The following is a 26,394-nucleotide window of genomic DNA, read 5'->3' as shown; positions in this document are numbered from 1 at the left end:
TTGCAGCAGACTGTCTCCATGGGCCCTTCTGGCACTGGAATGCTACAGCTCTGCACTTCTGTGCCTGGCCGGCATCCCCTCGTGCAGGAACATGGATCAACCCCGGGACCTAGAGGAGGGGTCAGAAGGTGCACATCCATCTCAGTGGTGACGACCGGCTCTCTCTCTGCTCTGCGTCCACCCAGCAATCACAGACAGGTCACCTCAGTTCTTGGAGGGGATGGCCTCTGGTTAACAATACCATCACCCGCCAGTCTGGGAAGATTCATTAGGTAATGTCTGCGAAGTGCCTGAGCTCATCGAAGGAAATTGCTCTCTGAATCCAAGGTATTAAAAATAGAAGTGAAACCAGAAGAGGTTTGAACTCAAGGGTAAAATTTCCTGTGCAGCTCAATAAGAAGAGCAAACACAGGCCCGACGGGAACAGCCAGCGCTCTGACACGGAGGATGCAGAGCCTGGCAGCCCAGGATGCAAGAGGGAAGGACAGCCCAATAGGTAGATGCCCACTGGCAACAAGGTCAACACGTGCAGATGGTGAACGGGATCACCCACCAGGCTGCCCAACCACTCCGACCGGGAGACACAGCAGCATGGAGTGGTGGGCAGATGGAGCAAGGCCAAGCTGGGGATGGGTCCTAACCCTTCCCAGAACTCAAGCAAGTCACACTCCCCCTGAGGTTCATCTTGCCAAGGGCAGGTCGACCAGATGATTCTTTGATTCCGTTGAGTCCAACAGCATGTTTGCAGGTACACTCGGCTCAAATCCTGCGAGCTTCTGGGGCCCAGATCCTCCTGCTGAGGAGGCAGGGACACAGAGTGGCCAAGAACCGAGACTCTGGAGCAAGGCTGCCTCACTTTGAGTCTCAGTTCTGCAACTTTAAAATATTTTTACTCAGCATCTTATTATGGTAAATTTTACACTCACAACACCTGAATGAATGGATCAGCAAACACCCGTGCACCCACCACCGAGATTCCTTGTGGCCCACACCGTATACATGTCTGTCCACCTGGCAAGCCTCTGCTCATCAGTTCGTCCTGTTATTTACGTATCTCGGAATAAACTACAGACATCACACACTTCTGCTTCTGCTCCATCCTGTGGCATTTTAGTTGTGAGACCTTGGCTGAATCCGTCTGTCCTCACCTGCAAGATGTGGCTGTTTGTGGGCCGAGCAGAATAACCTTATGGGGAAGTTAATGCACACAGAGCACTGAGGGCCTTAGTGTGTAAAAGCACTAAATACATGTTAGCCATCATTACCGGAAAATCAAGATGCTGCAGGACTCTTGCCACTGCTCCAGAGCAACAGTCTCTCCCCCAGTGCTGCCCCAGAAGGGCTGGAGTCATACAGGTGTCGTTTCACAAACAGGATGCAAGATTGAAGAGAAAACTTACAGCCACCTGGGTGGCTCAGTGGGTTGAGTGTCTGCCTTCGGCTCAGGTCCTGATCTCAGGGTCCTGGGATCAAGTCCTCGTCCAGCTCCCTGCCAGTCTTCCCATAGAAACCCCTCATTCTGCATTTGTCTGATGGTTTCCTTCAGTGATGGTCTGTCGATTATCCACCTACTGCCTGCAGGAGCTGGAGACCAGCTCATCCTCCAGTTTTCCTCAGGGCACATTTTCCTCATGTTGCAGCAAGCGTGACCTCAATGATCCTGCCAAAAGGTGGTTTGACTACAACTCCTAAGCCTCCGGCCTCCTCGAGGCACCCACAGTGTCTGCGAACCAGGGGCCAGTTCCGGTTGGGGAAGCAGCCAGAGCATCGATAAACTCAATACCTACTTTATTTTCAAGTAGGAAAGAATACTCCGATGACTTTTCTTTTTTGTAAAATGTCTTTTTTTCTTTTGTTTGTACCTTCTTTTACAATGGCAACTCTGCTTTCTCATTCTTTTCTGCCTCTAGACCCTCAAAACAACCAGAAAAGGAACACGTCGTGTGAACTGAAGTCTTGAGGTTCTGCTGGACCATCTTCTCAGCAAGGTTTCCATCACTCCTTCAAGTAATTTACCTTGGAATTCGATTAGATTTTATCAGAAGTACTCTAATGCCTCCTTGATGTACCCTGTCTAGGGACTAGACACAGACCTTGCATTAACGAGGAATTCAGTGCACTGTTTGAACGTGATTTTACCAAAATCTGGAATTCACATTTCACTAACACACTTGCCTCTTGCACAAAGCTGAAATACAAACATGTTCTTCATTTAAAAATGAATGAGTGATCCTATTTGCATTGCAGGCAAGCAGTCTGGAAGGCACGGCTGGAAGGGGGGATCTCATGGAGTGTCAGCATGGGCTCAGACCTGCAGCCTGGCAGTGTCCTCGGCCACAGTGCTGCTGGAGTGGCGGGCTCAGTGACCCAGCCCTGGACAGGAACGTGCCCCCCAAACTTGCTGGTTCAGACAGCAGCATGGGCAGTGTTCAGAAACGGGGAATTGCTAGATACCACCCAAGGCAGAAGTAAATCAAATAATGGTTCTTTTGGGGGGGCTCCTGCTGCTCTGCCACTGTCTCCCAAACCACAGTCTCCAGGGCCACACGCCTGAGAACAAGTCTGTCCATGGCCCCGACCAGGCATCCTGCCTCAGGGATCCCCTCTTTAATCTCTGACCTCAGACCAGAAGGACGATGATGACCTCATGGGGTTGGGGAGGGCCCCCCAAGTTATGTCTGACTGAAGCTGTGAATGTGACTTCATTTGAAAACAGGGTCTCTGCAGACACAGTTAAGACAAGGCCACAGCAGGCTGGGGTGGGTCCTGATCCAAAGTCCTTGGGGTCCTTCGAGGAAGAGGGAAATTTGGACACAGACTCATGGAAGGGGAAGCTACGTGAGGACAGAGGCAGAGACTGCAGGGCCATGGCCACAGGTCCAGGACTGGCGGCGGAAGTGGGAGGGGCTAGGGAGGACCCTCCAGTGGAGCACCCAGAGGGACTGTGGCCATGCAGACCCCTTAAGTGTGGCCTTCTGGCCCCCCAGACAGAGGGAGAGCATGCCTGTGCTTCTTTGTCTGACCCAGGAAGGGCTCCTGGTGGAAAAGCTGCCCTTTCCAAAAGCAGGACAAGGGCTCAGCCCAGAAGGAACGGTCTCCAGGGAGGACGGCGACTTGGGCATTGGGCCTCCCTGGGGCTTCAGGTGCATCCACCTCCTGAAGGAGCGGCACAGAGGAGCCTCCTGGAGGGTGGCCCCGGCAACTGTGTCACAAAAACTGCATCAAAATGTGAAGTTGTAACTCTTTATTACCTAGGAACTCAGACAAGCCTGGTCCATCCCCTCCTCTGTCCTCCCCGGCTCCACCGAGTAGAAGCTTGGCCTGGGAGGAGGCAAATCTAGTCAACAGCTTAGTAAAACAATCCAAAAATTTCTAAAAGGAGGAAAGTTAAATGTGTGAGATTTTCTGCGTTTTGTTTCTTTAGACCTAGTAGAAAATGCGCTCACATGAAAGCAGCCGAGGAAAGGCATAAGCGCCAGCTGGCGCCTTGGCACTCCAAGCACCCAGGGACACCGAGCATCGAGTTTCCCTGCTGCGCCTCCCCCTGCCCACATCCACTCCAGGAAGCACATGCACTGCTCTTGGATGTGAATTTCTCCATTTCTCACCATCTTCAACAAAGATCCCCTCACATCTTATTCTTTGTCAAACTATTAATTTAAGAAGAATTTGCAGGGACGCCTGGGTGGCTCAGCGGTTGAGCATCTGCCTTTCGGCTCAGGGCATGATCCCGGGGTCCTGGGATCAAGTCCTGCATCAGACTCCCTGCATGGAGCCTGCTTCTCCTTCTGCCTGTGTCTCTGCCTCTCTCTCTCTGTGTCTCTCGTGAATAAATAAATAAAAATCTTTAAAAAAAAAAAAAAGAAGAATTTGCAGACGAAGTAACCTCTCCTTGTCCTTTTTAAATAAAAAGGCAGAAAAGAAAAGAGCACATGAGAGTCTCTGAACCCTTCTTTGAAGGAGAGATGTTTGCAGTGTCAGCCACCAGACCTACAACCTGCATCTAGAACGTCCGTCCTTCTGTGGGGTGACCATCTGGTGCGGGCGGTAGCTCGCGGTAACCTGGAATACACATTCTCTAATGACCTACAGGCTTCGGTTGAATTAAATATTGAAGCAAACTCCAGAAATACCTACAAGGAAACGCACCAGCAATACTGTATCGATTGTGTTAGGCTGTTTAATAATTCATCCACTCCCCTTGGGATTGAATGTCGTCCCGTGTCTCCCCGAGTGCCGCGAGCATTGAGGGAGGGCTGAGCTCACACATCGTCATCTGGCCTGGGAGGAAAGTGAAGAGCCTGGCCGTCTTGCCTCTACTTCATTCCACCCATGACAAGAGCTTGTCAGCACACCTCTTCTTGGGTGAGAAGGAACCAAAGTGAGTCTTCCCTCAGCCAACGACTGTCCCAGGATCATTCTAGAGTCTACGAAGCAGCCCTCCCCGGCATCATCTGAGCGCCATGTGAATACCCAGGAGGCCTTGAGGGAGCCCGAGCTGATCTCCGTGGCCTGGCCCCTGCTGCTCCCGTGTGCTGCGCGCCATCCCAGGGTGGTGAGCTCGACTCAGAGGCCACTCCTACAACAAGACCGCCTTCCCACAGCAAGCCCCTGACCCCACGGATGCCAGGGCCAGAAACATTGGCCTCATTTCTGTGTTTTCACCTCATGGGAGACGTCCAACCAGAGCATCACCCTGAGAATCCGAATCCAAACCCAACAGGAGAGCAGCTCCTGCATGTCCCACCTGCTCGCCCGCCTGAGCTCCTTGACGTGGTAGAGGCAGGGTGTTTCTTGGGGTCTTACCTGGTTCTCCCAGGCCTGATCACATTACCGATTTACCAGCTACACTGGTGAAAATGATCTTATGTAAAGGATTTGCCAACAGGAAAAGCTCTGGATTAGTCGCTGGGTGTTTTTGTGTTTTGCTTTGTCTCCACTACATTTGCAAAGAGACGGTGGACTTCCTTGCTCCATCACAGGGGTGGAGAGGGATCCTGTCCTTTCCTGCTCCCTTTGTCCCATCTTGCAGCAAACACTGCAGCCTGAGGCCAGTTCCCACCCAGGAGGGATGGGGCAGGCACCCAGCTGCAGCTCTCACGGGGATTCAGCTCGCTGGACAAAGGTGAGGGGCCTGGGGGTGCTAATGATACCTGCCTCTCACCTTATCTCGGGAGATTAGACTAATCCAGCGCTGGGAACCGGTGGCAGGAATATGTGGTTACAGGGCTAGCAGGAGGTGAGGGGCGTGCTCATGGGGCCTAACAAGGAATGGAGGGCCAGGCAGCAGGTGTTAACCTGGGGCAGGGGCAGGGGAGGAGAAAGACCACTGGGTACTCTGCTCTCCAGTCTGGGTCTGCTTCTCCAGATTCATGAGTTTCAGGATTTAAGTGGCTCAGATACTCAAATGTGGCTCCCCTGGGACTTCAGGGTTTATGGGGGTGGAATGTGGAATATGGTATGTGTTAGGCCAGGAGATCAAGGAGATCTACGCTTCATACTTCCATCCATTCGTCCGCTCAGTAAATATTTCTCAAGCATCAGCCGAGGGGCAGCACCACAGTGAGCCCCAGGGGTCAGGAAGGCACACACTGACCAGGCATCTAGAGTGCCCCCCGCCATCTGAGATGAGCCAGTTGTGCCTCACACTCTGTACTACCAGTGGGCACCCCTCAGAGACCCCGTGGACTCTCAGTTTTGTGCTTGCAGTTCCATCGTGTGCAACTGAAGAATAGCGTGAGACCTGGGTCCTGGACCTGCGATAGCTGCCCGAGGTTCTCAAAGCCCGCGTCTCCCCAGAAAGTGCTGTGGGACCACTGGACAGCTCACGTTAGCTGAATGATTCCTGTATTTCATCATCTGTCTGGAGATACCTGGGAAGAGCCTGACTCCTAGGAACTCCCAGGTTCCTAAAAGAAACAGCTGAGCAGGTGGCAAGGCACTGGCCCCATTCAGTGGAGGGCAGAGCCTTGATTTTCATACTAAGGATTTAACTTTTTGCTCACTCGAGGTTCATGGGCAGTTGTCTGGTCTCTACTTGGAGTGAATGCCTTTCTCTCTTTCCCTTCTATGTATGTCACATGCTGGACAAGGGAGGTCCCCACATTTTGTGGTTGTTTTCTTGTTTTGGGGGGGTGAAGTATGTGAGGAATGGCAGGTTTAGAGCTTAGCAGTGAGAAAGGCCAGGCAGGTGGATGCTGCCCTGCCGTGCTAACAGAGCTCCTCTGGGCAACACCAGAGCCTTATGCCTGGCAGATAAATCAGAAGGGGTTTCTCTAGAAGCTTTGAAATTCAAAGAACAATTCAAGGTGGAACTCAAAAGGCAAATCAATAACTCCCTGAATTACCTTCAGTCCGCACCTAAAGCAGGTCAGAGTGACCACTCGGGTCTCATGAGGAAGGAATGAGTCACCCTTAGGGGAAGAGCAGTGTGTTAGTTTTCTCATTTTGTGCAAGAAAAGTAGAAATCCAGTGAGATGGGCTGATGCGCACAAGAGGATCCTACAGAGTCCAGGGTCTGGAATCAGAGCTGGATCACGAGCTCAGTCTCGCTGCAACCCTGTGCCCCATCCACGGAAGCCCTAAGACATCCACATCATAAAATACTCATGACTCTCCAGGATCCAGGGTAACAGCCATGCAGTGCTTTTGCCAATCTTAATACCTATCAAGCAGCACTTAGAACAAGGATTGGCATCTTGTCATTCCACACCTTACATGACCTCTGACGTCACGACCTCAGGCTTTGATGTTCATTGTCAGCATCCCTTCCAGGATAAAACTAGGTGCCACTGGAACCTCAGACTTTGTCAGGTTGGTGAGGGGCATGACTGTCAGGAAAGGAGACTCAGAGGAGCAGAACCGAACACAAAAACTGTTGCAAAATACCCTCCTTAATAGTCACGTCTTAACTCATAAATGTACCTCATCAGCACTTAGACCACAAATTTTGTACTATAACTGGAATTTCTGAAGAAAGTGTCTAACTTACATTTTCTTACTTCAACCAACTCTTTATGAATAATGCATCACTTACCATCCAGGATGCGTATCAAGTCTGACTTAGAAGATGAGAGAGTAAATTTAGTCAAATAAAAGGGAAGGAAAGTCAGTCCAGTACTTGAGATCTCCAGTAACAGCAAAATATGACAAGCACTTGGAAAAAAAAATGACCAAGAGAAATTCCTCTTCCCAGTCAACTAGTATATGACACAAAAAATATGTCACGACATGTCTGACATGACATGTCCCCTCATCCCTTGTCCCTGCCTGATACCAGGTGCTCAAGCCCCACGTGCTCTCTTGAGCTGTCTGGTAAAATTTCCCTGTAAGGAACGTCAGGGAACTTTCAAGAGTCTGGCAGAGCTGCTTTAGACATGAAATATCTGCTATTGTCTTAGGACAAAAGGGATTTGGAGCCCCGTGAGCAAGGCTGTCTCCAGGCTGCAAAGAACCAGGCATTAAGTGGGAACCTGAATGCTCAGCTCCGGCTTATAGGCCATGAGACAGCACGGGAGGAGGCCAGCTCTGCCTGCACCTGTCAGGGCCACTGGCTGGTCTAGACACTCTTGAGAGATCCTCCATCCCTGGTCACTTGGGAAGGAGGGGATGAGGACTAGAACCAGAGATGGAGGCACGATAAGCAGAGAGAAGGGAGGTGCCAGCCCAGCTCCTGTCTGTTGGTCATCACCCTGCGGCACCCTCCGTCCCAGGGTAAAGGAGACAGGTGCTAGCACAGGGACCCAGGGTCTTTCCATGGTGGGTGCAAAGAGCCAGGGCCCAGAGCATGTGCTCTTGGTTGGCGGGGAAGTGAGAAAATGAGAAAATCACAAGAAACAACAGAAGGAGAAAGAGAAGGGGAGTTTAAAAAAAAAAATGTTTCATTAAATTCATTTTCATTCTCTTACATTGAACCTGATTCAAAAAATTTGGTTAACCGTATTCAACTGCCATTTTTACAGGTAAAATGGGTCAAAGAGAAGCAATTTCACATCGTTCAGGTAAACATAGTGTCCGTGGGGTCAGCTCAGTCTCCGGCTCATGTGTATTATAGCCCCTGGGTCAGGCCTCCACAGTCTTCATGCCTTCACTTCACTGGGCAAGAGTCAATGGCATAACTGTGGGGCAGGGGGCACCAGGAGGAGAGTCCTCAAACCTCGAGTGTCAAGCAGTGAGGGGCAGGCTGTCAGCGTGTTTCATCCAGAGAGAAGCCTGGGCCACCAAAGCTCTGCCACAAATATTCATCCAACAAATATTTCTCGAGAACATATGATGTGCTAGGCATGGCCAAGTGTGGGGATGGTGAACAATACAGACATTATCTCTGCTCTCTGACCTTTCATGACCTAAAATTTAAAATGAGGCAGTGGTCTCTCAAATATGATGTCTCAAAGCAACCAACAAAAAAGCAGATAAGTGGACTTCATCAACATCAAAGACTTTGTATTGCAAATGATACCACTAAGAAAGCAGAAAGGCAGCCCACAGAATGGGAGCACGTATTTGCAATCATATATCTGATGAGAAAATTGCATCTGGAATATATAAAGAACCCTTACAATTCAACAATAAAAAGGCCATTCATGTTTTGTAAAAGGAAATGTATCTGAATAGACATTTCTTCAAAGGAGACACGCAAATGGCCCATAAGCACAGGCCAAGATGCCCAACATCAGCAGTCATCAAGGAAACTGAAATCGAACAGTGACATATCACTTCACCCCCACCAGCAGGGATGTAACAGAGTAGAGAGATGACAAATGTAGGTGAGGATGCAAGAAATTGGAATCTTCATAGATGGCTGGTGGGGATGCACAGCGGAGTAGCTGCTGGTAAAACAGCCTGGCAGCTCTTCAGAAAGCTCAACATGGAGCAACCAGGGGACCCAGCAACTGCACCCCTAAGTGTACACCTAGGAGAGACGAAAACATACATCCACACAAAAACTTGTACATCGATGTTCGTGACAGCATTACTTATGGTAGCCAAAAAAAATGGAGCAACCCAAGTGTCTATCTACTGATGAATGGATAAATAAAATGTGGTTCATTCATACAAGGGGTTATTAGCCAGCCTACTTAGAAAGGAATGAAGTAGGAACATAGACCACAAAGGGATGGATCTTGCACACCTTGTCGCACATGGAAGATGCCAGTCACCAAAGACCACATATTCTATGGTTCCACTTACATGAAGTAGTCAGGTTGGCAAATCCATGGAGACAGGAAGTAGGTTAGTGGCTGCTGAGGCTGGAGGGGGTGGCTGCTATTGGGTAGGGGGCTTCACCTGGGGGTGACAAAATGTTCTAAACTGTGCTAGTGGTTGCACACTCTGGGAATGTATTGAATTGTATACTTTAAATGAGTGCATAGTATAGCGTATGCATTACAACTCGATAGACATGTTGCCTCTAGAAGATACAGAATACAAAAGTTTATATTTGGGGAAGGGAAAAAAAAAAGCATCCAGCATTTCATAATGTAAAGTGCAGAAAATAAAGTTCCGCAGAATCATCTGGCTTTTGGCTCTTGTTAAAGCACTCAGAAGGCGGTTCTTCACTGTTCATCAAACCCATGTGCCTGGCTCCTAAGCGCTGAGGGACACAGTACGAACTTGTTTCCGGATTACACTCGCCTTGTATGGTCATGGGCGCGACACTCAGAAAATAGGATGCAAGTGCCACAAAGCGGTTTCTTATCTTTGACTCTGTGTTGCTTTATTGAACTTCATTGTAACTTCGCACATATTTTAAGGGTTGGAGTTAACATTATTTTTTAATAGCACATAATAATTATTGACCTCCCAGAAAAGTATTTCATGATTTTATAGCACTGTCTGGATGTGGCAGGACTAGAGTGTCCCCCTCGGGCTCCACTTTGCAGTGCGGAGCAAGAGCAATGTAGTTTGTGGGAGATACCATCTGCTCCAATCTCAGCCCCAGGATTCTTTGTCCAAGAGACTTGGGTCATGAAAAGATATAATTGGACTTGCTTCTTCTTCTGCATGAGCTACTTGCAAGGCCCCATAAGCAAGCCCTTCAGCACAATTAATGTGGGAACGAGCCGGCCAATTGAGTTCTAGAGAGGACCTGTGGGCTGGCCGTGCAGTGGACAGGCTGCTGGCCTGGGTGTGAGGAGGACACAGAGGAAGGAGTACACAGCATGTCACGCCTCCAGCATCTTAGGGTGCTGGTTGGGGCCTGGAATGCTCACGTGATTGCAATCTTCTGGGGAGCCACCTGGGAATAGGATCACAACACACACTTTCAATGCCATCTGAGAATTTAACCTCAGATGAACGGTTGTAGACACAAGCAAAGGCTCACTCTGGGGTTTTCTGTAATAAAACATGAACGCAATAAAAACATCTCTCACTAGCAGATTGGACAGATGAATACATTGCAGCCACAGAGTAAAATTCCATGCAGCTATAGCCAACTGCAAGGTGGAACCCGAGGGCCACCCAGATCCGGACTTGTGACGGCCTCTGAAGGAGCTTCCATGGGTTTTATCCATTTTCAAGGTCTACACTTGGCCTGAGTCCAATCCAAGAGACACTGAGTGAGCCCCATGAGGGCAGAGTGTGTTGTATGCTCAGGAGCCCCTGTGAACTGTTGCACGTGGAGGGAACCACGCTGTTTGTTCCCTGGGGCGGCCACATGATGCCCCTTGCTGGTGCTGCAGGAGTGGATGTGAAGATGCCTCCGCAGTAGAACCTCTCAGGACCCCTCGCCCATGTCCCCGAGCCTGCCAGGCCCTCATAGGTCCTCGGCGGCCCTCGGAAGCAGGAGGACGACAGATGAAGGGCACTGGTGCCCCGAGACACTGGGAGCCACCAGCGCCATGTCCTGTAGCAACTAGAACAGGCCGCCCTGCGAGCACCCTTTCCCTCTGCTCTCCCTGCCAGGGCCTGAGGATGGGAGGCTACGCTCGGGCCCCTGCATGTCCTTTGCTGATGCATCCTCCCTTCTACCCAACACAACGGGTTGCTCGTGTCTCCCACCTCCTCCCTCCCTGATGACTCCTACAGTTTCAGGGAGATGCATGCTATTATTATAAGAGGAAGGGAACAAAGAGCCCTAAAAGGCCTACAGATAAGCTATCTCTGCTGAAGCCGAAGGGTGGACCTCCAGGGGCTCTGCCATGTTCGTCTGCCATGGGACGTGTCTGGGGTCATGCACCCAGCAAGCCAGTTGGAGAGTGCACACTACAGAAAACTATTACTTCCAAGTTTTCCAGGATAAAAAGGATTTTATCATTAATATAAAGGAGAATACAGCCAGACGGAAGCAGGCATTTTGTGAGTTAGTGACCAAATGCGACTGAATCGTTTTTCATTCTGTGTTTCTGTGAGAAAGACAAAAAGCTCAGATGTCAGTTTGTTAAAATAGGAGGCTCTGGGTAGCAGAGTGGGACACGTCTGATTCCATATTTGACACCTTTTCATTTTCAAAGCAGCATTATTTGTGATCACTGCAGCTTAGACTTGACATGATCTCAATATGTTATGGACAAGAATCGTTTACAGAGATTTATTACCCTTTCTGTAGACGAAACACTATTCTATTCTCAGATGCCATCGTTACACTCTTCATACACCAGATAAATGTTTTCTAATCTACCTCCTCAGTCGGCAGGTGCACAGGACACAGACCTTTCTGGGCTCCACTGAGAGGGGAGGTGTGACCATTCTGTGTGTGCAAGCACTACGATGAGTGTGTTCTGGGTACTGTTCCATTCAGCCTTGCACAAACCTCTGGTCCTCATGGTGGAGCTGCCCTCACTACAGAAGAGGAAGTGGAGGGGTCTGGGCATTTGCTCAGTGACAGGACTGTGGTCTGCTCTGCCGACCCCCTCCTTCTACCCCACTGGCCTGTCCCCTGACACCACACCTCCGAAATCTGCCGCTGACACCCCGGGTCCTCACTGGTGCCAAAGACATGGCACTGACCTGGAGGAGACATGACGGGTGGAGGACGGGCAGGGGGACAGGCCTCAGGTTTGGAGGGGAGTCTGCTTGCTGTAGCTTAGAGGCATAGGTCAACTGACATCCCTGCTCTCCCCACACTGAGGGGTCTCTCCCAGGGGATGGACTTCATCCTAAACCAGCAAAGTCCCAAGAATCCAGGACTACTGGTCACCCGGGCACCCTGTGACCCTGGTTCCTCAAGTCGCAGCCTGGGGGCCCTGGGGTGACTGCAGGTGACTTGAGGGCAGCGTGGCCAAGCACAGCTCCTGCTCCCTGTGCCCTGTGGACCCTCCCTCCCAGGGTAGTTTCCAGTCCACACTTGTCGGCCCAGATGCCTCCCCCTAGCCGGGAAGGGGCCGGCCCCAAGCCCACTGCCGTGCAGTATTAATAGCAGTAAGTGCTTCTTGGAATGTGCATTAGCGGGGCTCAAACACCGACCGAACTTCAGTATTAACTGATCCGGGCCCATGTGATGGGAGTTCCCAGGCCTCTGTGTGAAGGTTTCATTTCCCACGTTAAATAATTCAGGGCACCAGCAAGCAACCTCAGAAGTTACATCTGCAAATGCCAGTGTGCTTTGTTTTTTAGGGTTTTTTTTCCTCTTAAACTGTGGCTTTAAAGAATAAAGTTAAAAGGGATAAGCTTTCAGGCTTTCTTCTCCCCTCGATTAACGGCTTTCCTTCAGGTAGCTTGATGGGAATTACGTGGAGTTGGTGGAAATAAAGTGGAAATTTGATAACCTGTTGCCATGTTGGAAAGAAAGAAAGAGGGAAGGAGAGGAAGAAAGTGTACAGAGCTTCCTGTTACATCTTGTGCGACCCTGGGATACATCTCAGCACAGGACAGATGTAGGAGGTGTGGGATCCCACCTAGGACCCAACTCACTAGTTCAACACAATGTATTTCACACTTGGAAACAATGAAAACATGATACAAGTTATACTTAACTGACATTTTGCCTGAAAGTAATTACATAAGGGACAGCAAAGGAAGCAATGCTGAGTCGTGCTTGTAACCTCTCCTCCTCTATCCCTGGCCCCCCACCCTGCCATCTCGGACCCCCCTTTCCAGGAGCCCTGTGCCCTCCCCCTGTTGTCCTGCACACCTGCACACACCTCCACCCCCCTCCACACCCCCAGGCCATCCAGGACCCCGCAGGCTGGGGCAGCACAGGACTCAGGAGAAAGTGCTCTACCCAGGTGTGGGCTCTCCACATTTCAGAGCAGCACCTGTGTCCTACACCATCGCCATTGCCTTGAAACGAGACTCACATGTGATGGGATCCACCCACCCAGACGACTTTTTAGAAATATCTCCTACTCAAAAACCAGTAAAAGAGAAAACAAGGGGCACCTTGGTGGCTCAGTTGGTTGAGTGTCCGGCTCTTGGTTTTGGCTCAGGTCATGATCTCAGGGTCCTGAGGTGGAGCCTCGCACTGGGCTCCATGCTCAGTGGGGGTATCTGCTCACTGGGGAGTCAGCTTCAAGATTCTCTGCCTCTCTCTCTGCCCCTCCCCATCTTGTGCACTTGTTCATGCACTCTTTCAAGTATGTAAATCATAAATAAATAAGAAAACATTTAAAATAAAAGGATACATATTTAAACGTAAAATCTCAGACATGATTACCATAGGAAATGTAATAAAGCAGTCAGATGCTCATGTTTTGATGTATTGGTCTTGATTTTTAAAAGTAAGTTCAGGGGGCATCTGGGTGACCCAGGTTAAGCATCTGACTCTTAATTTTGGCTCAGGTTGTGATCTCAGGTTGTGAGATTGAGCCCCCGCATTGGGCTCCGTGCTCAGCATCAAGCTTGCTTGGGATTCCCTCTCTCCTTCTGCCCCTCCCCACCTGTGTGTGCATGCATGCACATGAACTCTTTCTCTAATAAATAAATAAAATCTTTAAAAAATAAAATGAAAGTTCAGAAGTGACACCGTACAAGTCACAAGTCAGAAACTACAGTGATAAATGTCACCAGTGTCCATAAGTCTTGGTGACTTTACACCCACTGCCTTGACCATAATTTGGAGATTAACATTTGGCCTCCGAAGTGGGCATGAAACATGAGAGGAACTCATCCTGCATTTCATTCAGGTCCCCAGGTCCCTGGGAGTCCACTCGTACCTGGGAGATCACCACAAGTGGGGTTTCTCATCCTCAACACTACTAACTTTTTGGAGCAGATAGTGTTTTGTTATGGGGGCTGACCTGTGCCCTGTGGGGGTACTTCGGGGCATCCCGCTGCTCGCCAGGAGCACCCCTCCCCAGTCATGAGGACCAGAAATGTCTCCAGGTGTTGCTAAATGTGCCCTGGAAGAGAAACTCATCCCTCGTTGAGAACTACTGACATAAGCTATATAAGATCCTCTTTTGGTTGCTGTTTAATGCATTCAGTGATTTTTTAAAAAAGAGAATATGCTACATAGGACCTTGATGTACCTCAGAGAGCAGAGCCAGATATTGTTGCATTGAGAACACAAGCTTTTCTCATCATTTCAAGAAATTTGACCCAGAAGGAATGCTTATGTTTCTTCTTCCTTTATTCCAATTAAGATCGGCCATTGTTTGTGATTGAGTTTTACTTACATTAGTTTAGCTATTAGTGTATTGGTTTAGCTATTTTTTAAGATTTTTTCCCCCAACAGGGGAGCATCTTTGAAACTATAATAACACCATACATACACCTTTTTGAAGCTTAAGTTCCAGGACACTCAAAATCAGGTTTGATCAATACCATCATAATGAAGATTAAAATGTGATTTTGGTTTCTTAAGAAACGATGAGAACAATGTATCGCAGCTGCTCAGGTAGTCAATGCAAACAAAATCTACCAAAGAAAAATAATCACTAGCTTACATAATACAAATTTAATTGATTTACTTCTATTATTAAAAAAACAATGGATAATTTGTCCGAGTTAAATATTTATAGCTCCAATTTAAAATTTGATCTCTACTTTTTGTACCCTAAAACTAAGCCAATGGATGTGCTCAGAGTGTTCTCAGATTATGCCAGAAAACCATACATCAGCGGGCAGCTGGTGAGGTATGTGCAGGGTCTAGCATTTTTCTAATTTTATTACTGCTTTAAAATTTTTTTTTAATTTTTATTTATTTATGATAGTCACACAGAGAGAGAGAGAGAGGCAGAGACACAGGCAGAGGAAGAAGCAGGCTCCACGCACCGGGAGCCTGATGTGGGATTCGATCCCGGGTCTCCAGGATCGCGCCCTGGGCCAAAGGCAGGCGCTAAACCGCTGCGCCACCCAGGGATCCCACTGCTTTAAAATTTTAAGCTGATTTGTACCTATGCCTCTTTTCAGTTTATTCAAAAATACCTTACCACTAGCTTAATTTGTAAATTAAGTAGAGAATTTAATCATGCAATGTCTCAGCCATAGCATCTCCATATCACAGGGGAAGCTAGTCAAGGCATATTTATAGTACATCCTGCACGTGTAGACATTTCTCACAGCCACTGCATTTTTGTGTTTTACACTTTACACTTTCCTTCACATTTTACAGGAAGGAAGCTGTGGCCCCAAACCCACAGATAACGTCTACAACAAAACCAAGTGATAAGGTCTTTTCCCAACCACTGGAAATGTGACTACATGTTGGTAATCACCAACATGTAGAAAACCCACATGGTATCAGGTCTGTGTGAAAACAATGGAGCAGAGAAAGCGGGACACCTGATGGTCCTGAAAACGGGACTTACGTGTCATGATCCAAACCAAGAGGCCCAGCAAGACGGCAGCAGAAGCCCAAGGTGGGACGGGGCCTGCGGATTCCAGTTCTCTGGCGGCTGTGATGCGATGTCACCATGTCTGGGGACCAGGTCTGAGCCTGTGAGCCCCCTGAGCCCCGAGCGGGACCTCCCTCAGCAAAGCTCTGTGTTGAGGCCGCAGCAGATTGAACAGGACAGGGACTCGAGGCAAAGGAAAGAGACGTCTGGGAAGAGAAGAGAGCAGAGGCCAGGACGCCTCTCTCACCACACGCAGAGCCTTCATTTCTTTGACTTTGTGAAAACAACAGAATCGATAGAAAACAGACCTTCCTGCCAATAAATTGGATCATTTAGATAATAGATTCCTAGAAAAACAGAAACTACTGAAAATGAAGTAATAGAAAATCTGAACAGACTTCTAACAGTTAAAGAGATTTTATCAGTCATTCAAAGTTTCTCTGCAATGAAAGGCCCAGACTCACATGGCGTCTGCAGTGAGCTCACTGAGACATTTGAAGAATCGATACGAATCAGTCACAGACTCTTCCAGAGAGAGAGAGAGAGAGAGAGAGAGAGACTTCCTAACTCCTCCCACAAAGCCAGTGTTACTCCGACACGCAAACCACCTAAGACTATGGCCATACAAGAAGAGCGTGGATCCTTTGTGAATATAAATGCAAGACTCAACAAACTACTTGCAAACCAAATCCAGCAACAGAGAGAAGGATCAGATATACCCCTAATGGGGTATGTCTCCGCAATGCAGGACCAGCTCAGCCTATAGAGATCGCTACCATACAGCACTTAATAGGATAACAGTCAAAAACCACATGGTCATCTCTGTCAACATAGAAAAGGCACTTGACAAAACCCAACACCTTTTCATGATTAAAAAGGAAAGTGACAGGGGCGTGCAGGTGGCTCAGTCAGTCAAGCGTCTGACTCTTGATCTCCACTCAGGTTTCGATATCAGGGTCATGAGTTTGGGTCCTGAGTTGGGCTCCATGTCCAGCCCAGTGAGGGTGGGGGAAGGAAGGAAGGAAGGAAGGAAGGAAGGAAGGAAGGAAGGAAGGAAGGAAGGAAGGAAGGAAGGAAGGAAGGGATTAAGCCAGGACTAGAAGGGAACTCCCTTGACTTTCCAAGGGCATCTCAGAGAACCACAGCTGGCATCATCCCTGCTGGTAGAAGCCTGACTCCTCTCCCCCAGAGATCAGAACCAGACAGGTCCACTCTTGTCACTTCTACTCGACATTGTAGCACATGCTCCAGTTACAGCTGGTTGGCTCACAAAAAAAGAAATAAAAGGTATCCATACAGGAAAGGAAGAAGCAAGATGACCTCTCTTTGAAGTTTTTGAGGAATGACCTGTCCTGTGATGGGGTGTATACAGGCATCAAAGCAGCATTGACCATGAGTTGATAATTATTAAAGGTGGCTAATGGGCATGTCTCTTTCCCTAATTTTATGTACATCTAAAAATTTGTTTAATAAAGATTTTTAAAAATATTAGCTGTCATTACATTGAAAGACTTTTTAAAGCAATGAAATCTTCCTAGACATTTCAGATCTTTATAAATCGGGGGAGAAGGACACCTTTCCCGTTCTTCCCGAGGTGGTCCCAAATGAGACCTCATCATGGGGCCTTAGGCTATCAGAAAACTATACACATCAAAATCTACTACTTCCCATTTATTCCGAGTCTGTCAGCAGGAAATCTTGTGGATATATTCATTGTTTTTATTAAGAGAAAGCTCAGTAGTTCACGCAAGTGCATATGTAAAGACTTATGGGACTTCCACATTTTCCCAAGTCACTCTGTTTTCGGGGTAATTCACAGATCCCTCCCTCTCCTTCTTGTCTAATTATCCTGTGATGCACAGAGTGGATTCTTCAGGACTTGGCTCACATGTCACTATGCTCAGGAAGACTTCCAGGGCCCTTCCAGGCCCAGCGGACACACAGACTTCGTGCTTTCCTTCAGAGGCTTTAATGCAGGTTTTCATGGCACACTTACCTTTAAGATGAGTAATTGCTGTTATCTCCTCACTGGACCATGCACTGATGCACATCAGGCCTTCATGTGTCTCTTCCTGGCTCTGGCCCCAGGGCCCTGGCACAGCATGGGCACACAGAGGTGCTGCATACACAGTTGCCCATGAGTGGGTGTGGGAACGGATGAATGGATGGATAAGCTCATTAATGCTGTTGGTTACCAATGCCTGGTCAATCATCATTTTAGGCTCTATGATATAAAAACTCAGGATCTTACATTTTTGCAATAGCTTCTCAGGATTTTTTTTAAATTTTATTTATTCATGAGAGAGAGAGAGAGAGAGAGAGAGAGAGAGAGAGGCAGAGACTCAGGCAGAAGGAGAAACAGGCTCCATGCAGGGAGCTCAACGTGGGACTTGATCCCGGGTCTCCAGGATCACGCCCTGGGCTGAACGCAGCGCCAAACTGCTGAGCCACCGGGGCTGCCCGCTTCTCAGGATTTTTATAAAGTACATCAAATCTAGACATTGAAACTTATTTTGTTGCTTTATGATCCATCTGCTTATGATCTTTATTCAGAATACTCTATAGGCTTTATCTTTCTCATCTTTTCATGTCTTTACCATTCAACTAGAGCTATCATTAGTTCCTTTTTTATATCATTGTATAATTTTTGTATTTATTTATTTATTTATTTATTTATTTATTTATTTATTTAATTGGTCCTTTATAAAAAGAAGCATATTGGGAAATTTAATAGAACCTTAAAATAAAAACATCTTCACTTATTATATTTATTTTATTAAATTGATTTGAATTTAAGAGTTCTGTCTCAGAAATCTTCACTCAAGCTTCACTTCATTTATAGTATATCAGTAAATTTATCAGAAAACAAAACAAAACAAAACAAAACAAAACAAAACCCTGGTCCTGTCATTATGTGAGTGAGCACCAAAAGATTAAAAATGCTTCATGGTTAATGCATGTAGCTCTTAACATTCTAGCCATCTGTATTTTATGTGGTCTGCCGGGTGGTCAAAAATGCATTATTGTTTGTTTGTATCCCAAATAAGCTATGTGACAGGAAAAAAAACCACCAAAATTTTAACCCCTTTCATGCAATCTGAATTTCATGTCAGGTGTGGATAACCCTCCTCTCTCCTCTTCTTCTCTCTCATCCCATCCCATTCTATACCAACCCAACTTAACCCATCCCATCCCATGCCATCTCATCCCATGCCATCTTATCCCATCCTATCCCATCCCATCCCATCCCATGCCACCCCACCCCATGCAAATCCATCCCATGCCATTCCATCCCATCCCATGCCATGCCATGCCATCCCATCCCATTCTATCCCATCCCAATTCAACTCATCCCATCCCATCTGCATCCCAAACCATTTTTGGCTATGTCAGCCAGTCTTTTATTTTTATAATAAATTTATTTTTTATTGGTGTTCAATTTACCAACATACAGAATAACACCCAGTGCTCATCCTGTCAAGTGCCCCCGTCAGTGCCCGTCACCCATTCATCCCCACCCCCCGCCCTCCTCCCCTTCCACCACCCCTAGTTCGTGTCCCAGAGTTAGGAGTCTTTATGTTCTGTCTCCCTTTCTGATATTTCCCACACACTTCTTCTCCCTTCCCTTATATTCCCTTTCACTATTATTTATATTCCCCAAATGAATGAGAACATACAATGTTTGTCCTTTATGTCAGCCAGTCTTGTTTTTCAGTGTACCTACTTCACCTTCTATTCACTTATTACCTTACAATCCTTTAACCTCCTTGTTCTGTTCTGGCCACAAGTCCTGTATTCAGAGCAGACACTGCCAGCACACTCTGCCCATCTGATTCTGCCATTCCAGCAGCTGTCTATGCTGACAGCATTCTGGTTGTTAAGTATTTTGAGTTTCTCTCCAGCTGTATTAATTGTTAAATGTTACCCCTAAATGATTCTTAATAGATTAGCAGTCCTACTTGTTTAAGATCGAATAGGAAAGCTGTAAGACTGGCCCAAGGCTCCCTGTGTCGTGAAGAGGAGCAGGAACTATTTCCCAGAGACTGGGTGGCAGAAAGTGGGGTGGGGTAAGTCAGCTTCAGGCAGCTTGCACTGGAATGTGGTAAACACACAGGCTGGAATAATCGGAATCCAGAGCCTCTCTCTGAAATAAAGTATGGTGTGCACAGAGCACCTGCCACAGCAGCGGCATCATCTAGAGACACCCCAACCCCTGTAAGGACTAGTAGCCAGTGGCAGAAGCCATCTGGTCCTGGGTCCCTTGGCACTATGCTGTGCCAACTCCTTCCACACTTGGTGCTGTGGGGGTGGAAATAAGAACAGCTTCTCACCTGAGGGACCCTACAGTTTCGTTTGGGATCAGAATACATAAAGCAACACTGTCCACAGCCAGACAGAAGAGGATAAAATAAGAGCATTGTTTCGAGAGCCCGATGGGCATGAGCTGCAAAGGAAGGATTGTCACTACCCCCCTTTCACAGACAGGGCCCAGGGAGCTCCCGCAACCTTCCATGGCCTCGGAGCTAGCAAGCAGCAGATGGATTTAAATCCAGCACACTGGGAAAGCCACAGCTGTTTCATGGAGAAGTGCCCCGTGATGGCCAGCAGGCCCGTTGTGGATGGTTGGTCTTGGTAGGAATCATTCTATGTGACAGGGTGAAGGAAAGCCATTGGAAGGACACAGGGCTCACAAGCCAGGAGGAGGCTTCAAGGCTGCACTCAGAAATGAGCTCAGGAAAGGGCCAGGGAGGCTGGATGCAGGGCCCTGGAGTAAGCCGCCCCCCCACCAGGCCTAGTGTTGAATCCCGTCTGCAAACACTCGCTTTGCCTTTGGGTTGCTTGTTCCAAGAGAAAAGTCACAAAGATGGTGGAATACGGCCCACCAGCTGCCCTGGGGGCAGAGAGAGCCAAGGCTGCCCCCATTTCCTGTGGTCGGAGATCCCACAGTGCTCAGTGTACTGTAAGTGCCTCCCCCTCCCCCGGCACTGGAGGAAAGGAGGTAGGGAGCACCCTTGCTCCTGACAGGTGCTGAGAACTGAACTCTGTCCCAGATCACGCACAGTGGGATGCCCCAAGGGGAGGCAGGCCTGGGAGGAAGCAGGCAGCCGAGCCCCACACTGGCCACGTGCCCTACAGTGGGGTCTGCAGGGAGGCCTCCGGGCTGAGCCTCCAGGCCAGGGAGGTGGAGCCGGGCAGGAGACACTGGGAGACCCGTCTGTCTCCGAAGGCCTTTCTTCCAGCTCACAGGTGCACGGTTAACTACTGTCGGGCACTGCCGACAGTGATTCGCTCCGATGAAGGAATTCACAACAGCCAGTGGCTCACGACCAGGTCACTGTGATGCTGCCCGGAAGCTATGGGAGAAGACACAGCAAGGCTCCTGTGGTGGCCACTTTATCTCAAACTCAGGTGCCAAACCCACACAATCTTACCCCTCAGTGTCCGGGGGTCAGGGGTCTGTCCGGTTAGCAGAGTCTGCCACTTAGGTCTCCCGCGCCTGCAGTCAGGGCCCCACTGGGGCGGGCTCTCCGAGGAGGCTCAGGCTGCCTTCGACACTCGCCAGGTACTGCTGGATTCTGGTCCCTGCGGCTGAGGGCCTGAGTTCCTTGTTTGCTGCACCTGCCCGCTGGGGACTGCTGTCAGGTGCAGGGGCCACCTGCTGTCTCCCCTACCCCCAGCATGGCTGTCTGCCCCTTCGAGGTCAACAGGAGCATCCCTGCAGCTTCAAATCTGTTAACTTCTGCCTTTCATCCAGTCCCACCCAGGAAAGTCTCCTTTCGACTCACTTCAAGTCAACTGCTTAGAGACCCCGATTACAGCTGCAAAATTCCTTTGCCATTGCAATATGACGTAACAATCAGGAAGAGAGAGCCCAGTATATTGGAGGTGTCCCGGGACTCTGCCACCCGCCGGCAATCCCATAGAAAGGAGCAAATGCCAGAGGTGGGAGCAATCCCTGCCCTGAGAATGGGATGCTTGCCCCCAGGGGAAGAGGAGGGTCTGGGGTATGTTGGGGGGGTGAATGTCAGTAACAGGAGAAAAAGCGCTGCATATGTGGGGTCTGCCACCTTGTGAGAGCCGGGGGATAATTAGAGGGAGAAGTTAGGGTCAGTCAATAGAAAGCAATGCGATCAAAATAATATTTAATTGTTAATATAGCAACCATAAGTTGGGTGAAAGGATCAAATTCTTTATTGTAAAATTCACAAAAGTAAAATTACTCCATAAGTATAACAGATAATAAGGTTTAAAAATAGACCCAAGGCAGCCACTTAAGACTCAGTTGGACCCAAAAGCCACAGTGCCATTAGTGTTCCGTTTATCTGCCATTAGAAAGTTTTGACGGTATTGATCATCGTGCAGCAGACATCAGGACAAGCAGAGGGAACCCCCCACCCAAATGCTCATCTGGTGAACTGAGTGAGGCTCAGGTCATCCTTTCCCCTCACTGGTGTGCCCAGGCAAAGGCACTGCGTGTGGACATCTGGGAGGAGAGGGTGGAAGGGGGGCGAGGGGAGAAGGAGGAGGGAAGAGGAGGGAGGAAGAGGGATGAGGGAGAAGGAGGTGGGAAGAAGTGGGAGGAGGGAGGAAGAGGGAGGGAAAACAGGCTTGTGAGCCTAGGGCGTCTGCTCGCGGGTGATCCAGCAGCACTGAGGGTCCTGGGCTGTGTTCCGTGCACACAGGTGTCCTCACAGCTGCACCTGGCTCTTGTCTGTCCCCACATAGTCTCCAAATCCTCAAGATAAACACAAGAAGTTAATGTTTTTCTTTTTCCATTCCTGTTTTACCTGAAATTCTGAGCAATGGAAATCAGAGCCCACACCGGTAAGCAGGCAGCTTGTTCGGCGTCCCCACAGAGGGAAGAGCAGGTGCCAAATCCGTCGCTGAGATGGTGAAAGGTAGGGCGTGGGGTGACGTTCCGTGGAGACTAACGTGGCACCTGTGGCACCTGGCAGGTAAAGTCGGCCTCAGGCCTCCCTCCACCCGTCTGGGGAATGCTGTCCACCACGCTCATGATCCCTTATTGTCTGGAGCCTGTACCTCCTTTCTTGGTCGGTTTCTTTATTTTGGTGGAATATATTCTCTGATAACTTCCTGGGAATGGTGTGTCGAAAGTGAATGTTTAAAACTATTTTTTTTTTGTCTGAGGTAATACGAGATGGATGGTTTGGCTGAGTATATAGTCATAGGGAGAAACACTTGTCTTCAAGATTGTTGGGGGCACCTGGGTGGCACAGTCAGTTGAGCGTCCAACTCTTGGTTTCGGTTCATGTCATGATCTCACGGATGGTGGGATTGAGCCCCGTGTCCAACAGGGCCGTGGAGGCATGCAGCAATGTGTGCTCACACATGAGATTGTGTCAATACACAGAATATTGATCCGACAGGGATGTCATCACACGTGGGGACAGGCAGCGGGGGCGGGGGGTGTTCATAGCAGTGGAAAAGAGGTGAATGTTTGGTCTTCTCTAGGAAGGAATCAATTGATGGTGTCCAAAATTAGAGATGATACATTATAAGCACACTATTTAGAAATATGGAAGCAACAAAGAAGGGAAAAACCAGGGGTTGTAGTGATTCCCTCTGCAGGAGAGGATTTGAAGCTGAGGTGTCTGGTTAATCTTGTAGGGCCAGGTAGTTTTGCTAGATTTTAAAGCCATGCAAATGCATGTCATTGTTTAAAATGAAAATACATTTTTTTTTCATACAAACGGAGTTTTACTGTAACACAGAAAGCAAGCTTTTGATGTACCTTTCAGGTGACACACAGGAAAACCAACCATTCTGCCTTTCCTCTTCCGTTCCCCATTGAATGTTTCTGACCTGCCCATACTTTTCCCACAGAGGACTCTAGGCTCGAGCAGGGTCCGCTTGGGAGCTGCTGGTGGAGATTTGAGGACTGTACCCTAGAGCTCTGAACCCTGATGCACACTTGACCTTGTTAGGATGTGCTGGTCTGCTCAGGGCAGGAGCTCTTCGCCGGATGTCAGTCCCGAGACGCACATGCCTGGGCTTCTCCCTCACAGGACTGCAGCAAGGACCACCACGGTGGACACTGAGGAGGCCCCGCCAGGCCGAGGGATGGAGGAGAGGCCATCGATGGAGCAGCATGGGGTCGTCATGGTGGGAGAGGGGCAGGGCTGGGCTCCCGCTAGCAGGGCAGCGAGGACCTCAGAGGGAATGGCGTGGGTGCTGTGGGGTCTCCTGCACAGCGTGTGGCAAGCCGGAACGGATGGAGATCACGCATCCCTTGCAGGGGGCCAGGCCGGGGGGAAGATGATCACTTGCCGAGAGCCCCTAGGACGGGTCCAATGACACAAATTATGAAATTTAGCGACATCTTCTCTGCCCCTAGATGCTGACCTGAGTGCTTGATTGCACCCCTAGGCTGGGGAACCCCCTGGGCGTCACACTGGCATATCTTTTACTTGCCAAAGCAATAGCCTGTCCCATCATCACTGTTGGGTGAGTGAGGATGCCCAGGGAGTGGAGGGCTGGAGAATGAACATCTGCGTTGAGCCCAAGCTCCTTGGCATCCACTTGCTCTGTCCCACCCCACCCCCACGATAGACTCTTCCTCTTTCTGCCTTTGCGTGTGGACTCCTCTAGGCACCTCAGGTGCATGGAATCACACCCCGTTTGTCCTTCAATGTTTAGCTTATTTTACTTAGTATGATGTGTTCAAAACTATGCAATTTATATATATATTTTTTGGTTCTGATTAAAATTAGATCACCTGCAGTTAAAACTGATAAAATATTCCTACAGATGGTGATAGGTAAATGATACTTCAATCTTCCTATTTATGGAAAGGGAGGACAGAAAGCACTTGCCTCATTTTCTAAAATGTGCCCACAAATAGAACGCACAATGAAGTGCTATCATGTGATGTCAAAGTGCCTCGCTGGAGGGAGGTGCAAATGGCTTTGAATAATACTCCGTTCCTAATTATTGTCCAACTCCTATTTCAAACACTGATTTTACTTAGGTTGTTGGAGAGGAGCAGTCTTTCAAAGCTTCTATTCAACTAAATGAGAATAACACATTGCTTTCGTGACTTTATTGGTAATTTGAAGCACCACAGAATTTTTTTTTTCTGAAATAAGCTGGAATTAAAATAATTGATCTCTAGGATCCCTGGGTGGCTCAGCGGTTTAGCGCCTGCCTTTGGCGTAGGGCTCGATCCTGGAGTCCCGGGATCAAATCCTGCGTCGGGCTCCCGGCATGGAGCCTGCTTCTGTTTCTGCCTCTCTCTCTCTCTATGTCTATCATGTATAAATAAAATCTTTTTAAAAAATTGATCTCTTCAGAAAAAAAAAAAAAACAAGGAGAGGCAAAGTAGAAAATAAATAAGGAAAGAGAAAATCATTCTTAGCACATTTTCCTTTTACATATTTTCTAGCTGAAAAATTACTAGGAGGAGGTGGGGGTCTGAGGAGCAGTGTGGTGAGCAGGTGCAGTGTTGGACAAGCAAGCCCTCGGCACGGCAACCCACCACGTGGATAGGGTGAAGCCTTGGCGCCCATGCCCCGAGCAGCTGCCCTGCTGGGGAGGGAAGGACCCGGACGCACCTGCCAGAGCATCCAGGACTCACCCTGGACCTGCGTCTGAACATCTAAAGGAAGAAACTCTAAGAAAAAGGCTCAAAGTGACAGAGGAGGCACCAGGTCAAGGCCAAGCAATTAGAAACATGTGGTCTCTGGGGAGGGGCACAGTGGGAGCCTGGTAGCCACCCTTGCATGGGCAGGAGTCCCAGAGCCTGGTGAGGGTTTTTTGTGGCTGAGCCTGCACCAACACTGACCAGAAGCTTGAATCTTGGTAATTCTTTGCGATCGGTGCTTGCAGTATTCACACAGTCTGGATTCAGAACGATACTGAAATGTAAGGTAGCCCGTTCTTGGATACCTGTGTATGACCTGGTGACCCAACTCTCGGAAGTCACATGGCAGCACCACCCCACGAGCTCCTCCCGGGTGTGGGAGACAATCTGTCAGAACCACATTCCAGGAGAAGTGGATTGGCAGGGCTCGAGGAGCTAGCCGACCTCAGGCACATTCGAACCCAGGACCTGGCTTTCCGCAGCAGGCCATCATGCACGAACGATGCAGGTTTTCTCCTCATGTGTGCTCAACATTTGTGCCCTCCCTTTACCCTGCTACGTGAATGCTCAGGGGCTGAAGCAGCAGTGGAGGGCCACCTCATTCTTCCTCCACTTACTGAGCGCCTATTCTGTGTGAGGGACCAGGCTGGACCCTGGGGAGCACGAAGAGATCACTAGTAGAGGACATTTTCCAAGGTTCCACTAAAGCAGGCAGACAGACATGTTTTACTTTTTATTTTCAAGGTTTATTTATTTGAGAGAGTGAGGGTGTGTGTGTGCAGGTGTGATGGGGGCAGAGGGAGATGGAGAGAAGCAGACCCTCCCACTTAGCGCAGAGCCCCATGCAGGCTCGATCTCTCAACCCCGAGATCATGACCTGAGCTGAAATCAAGAGTTGGACGCTGCATGGACTGAGCCCCCAGGTGTCCCCGGCCGACAGACATTTAGGACAGTGGGTCTCGAATGTGCCATATCAGAGAGCATTTAAAAGACATTGATGGGATGCCTGGGTGGCTCAGTGGTTGAGTGCCTGCCTTGGCCCAGGGTGTGATCCTGGGGACCTGGGATCGAGTCCCG

General features: G+C 48.9%; 1 long non-coding RNA gene across 1 annotated transcript; it reads right to left on the bottom strand.

The window, feature by feature from the left end:
- Window positions 1-21,890: 21,890 nt before the first annotated feature.
- LOC140607803 (uncharacterized) lies at window positions 21,891-24,439 on the bottom strand. The gene is made up of 2 exons (XR_012009709.1): window positions 22,540-24,439; window positions 21,891-22,452 (listed from the first exon to the last, which is right to left on the bottom strand). It is a non-coding gene; the product is annotated as an uncharacterized lncRNA (long non-coding RNA).
- Window positions 24,440-26,394: the final 1,955 nt, after the last annotated feature.

The sequence above is a fragment of the Canis lupus genome, chromosome 17 (assembly GCF_048164855.1).
Source record: "Canis lupus baileyi chromosome 17, mCanLup2.hap1, whole genome shotgun sequence".
In the NCBI taxonomy this organism is placed as follows: domain Eukaryota; kingdom Metazoa; phylum Chordata; class Mammalia; order Carnivora; family Canidae; genus Canis; species Canis lupus.
This window is presented reverse-complemented; position numbering and strand designations above follow the sequence as displayed.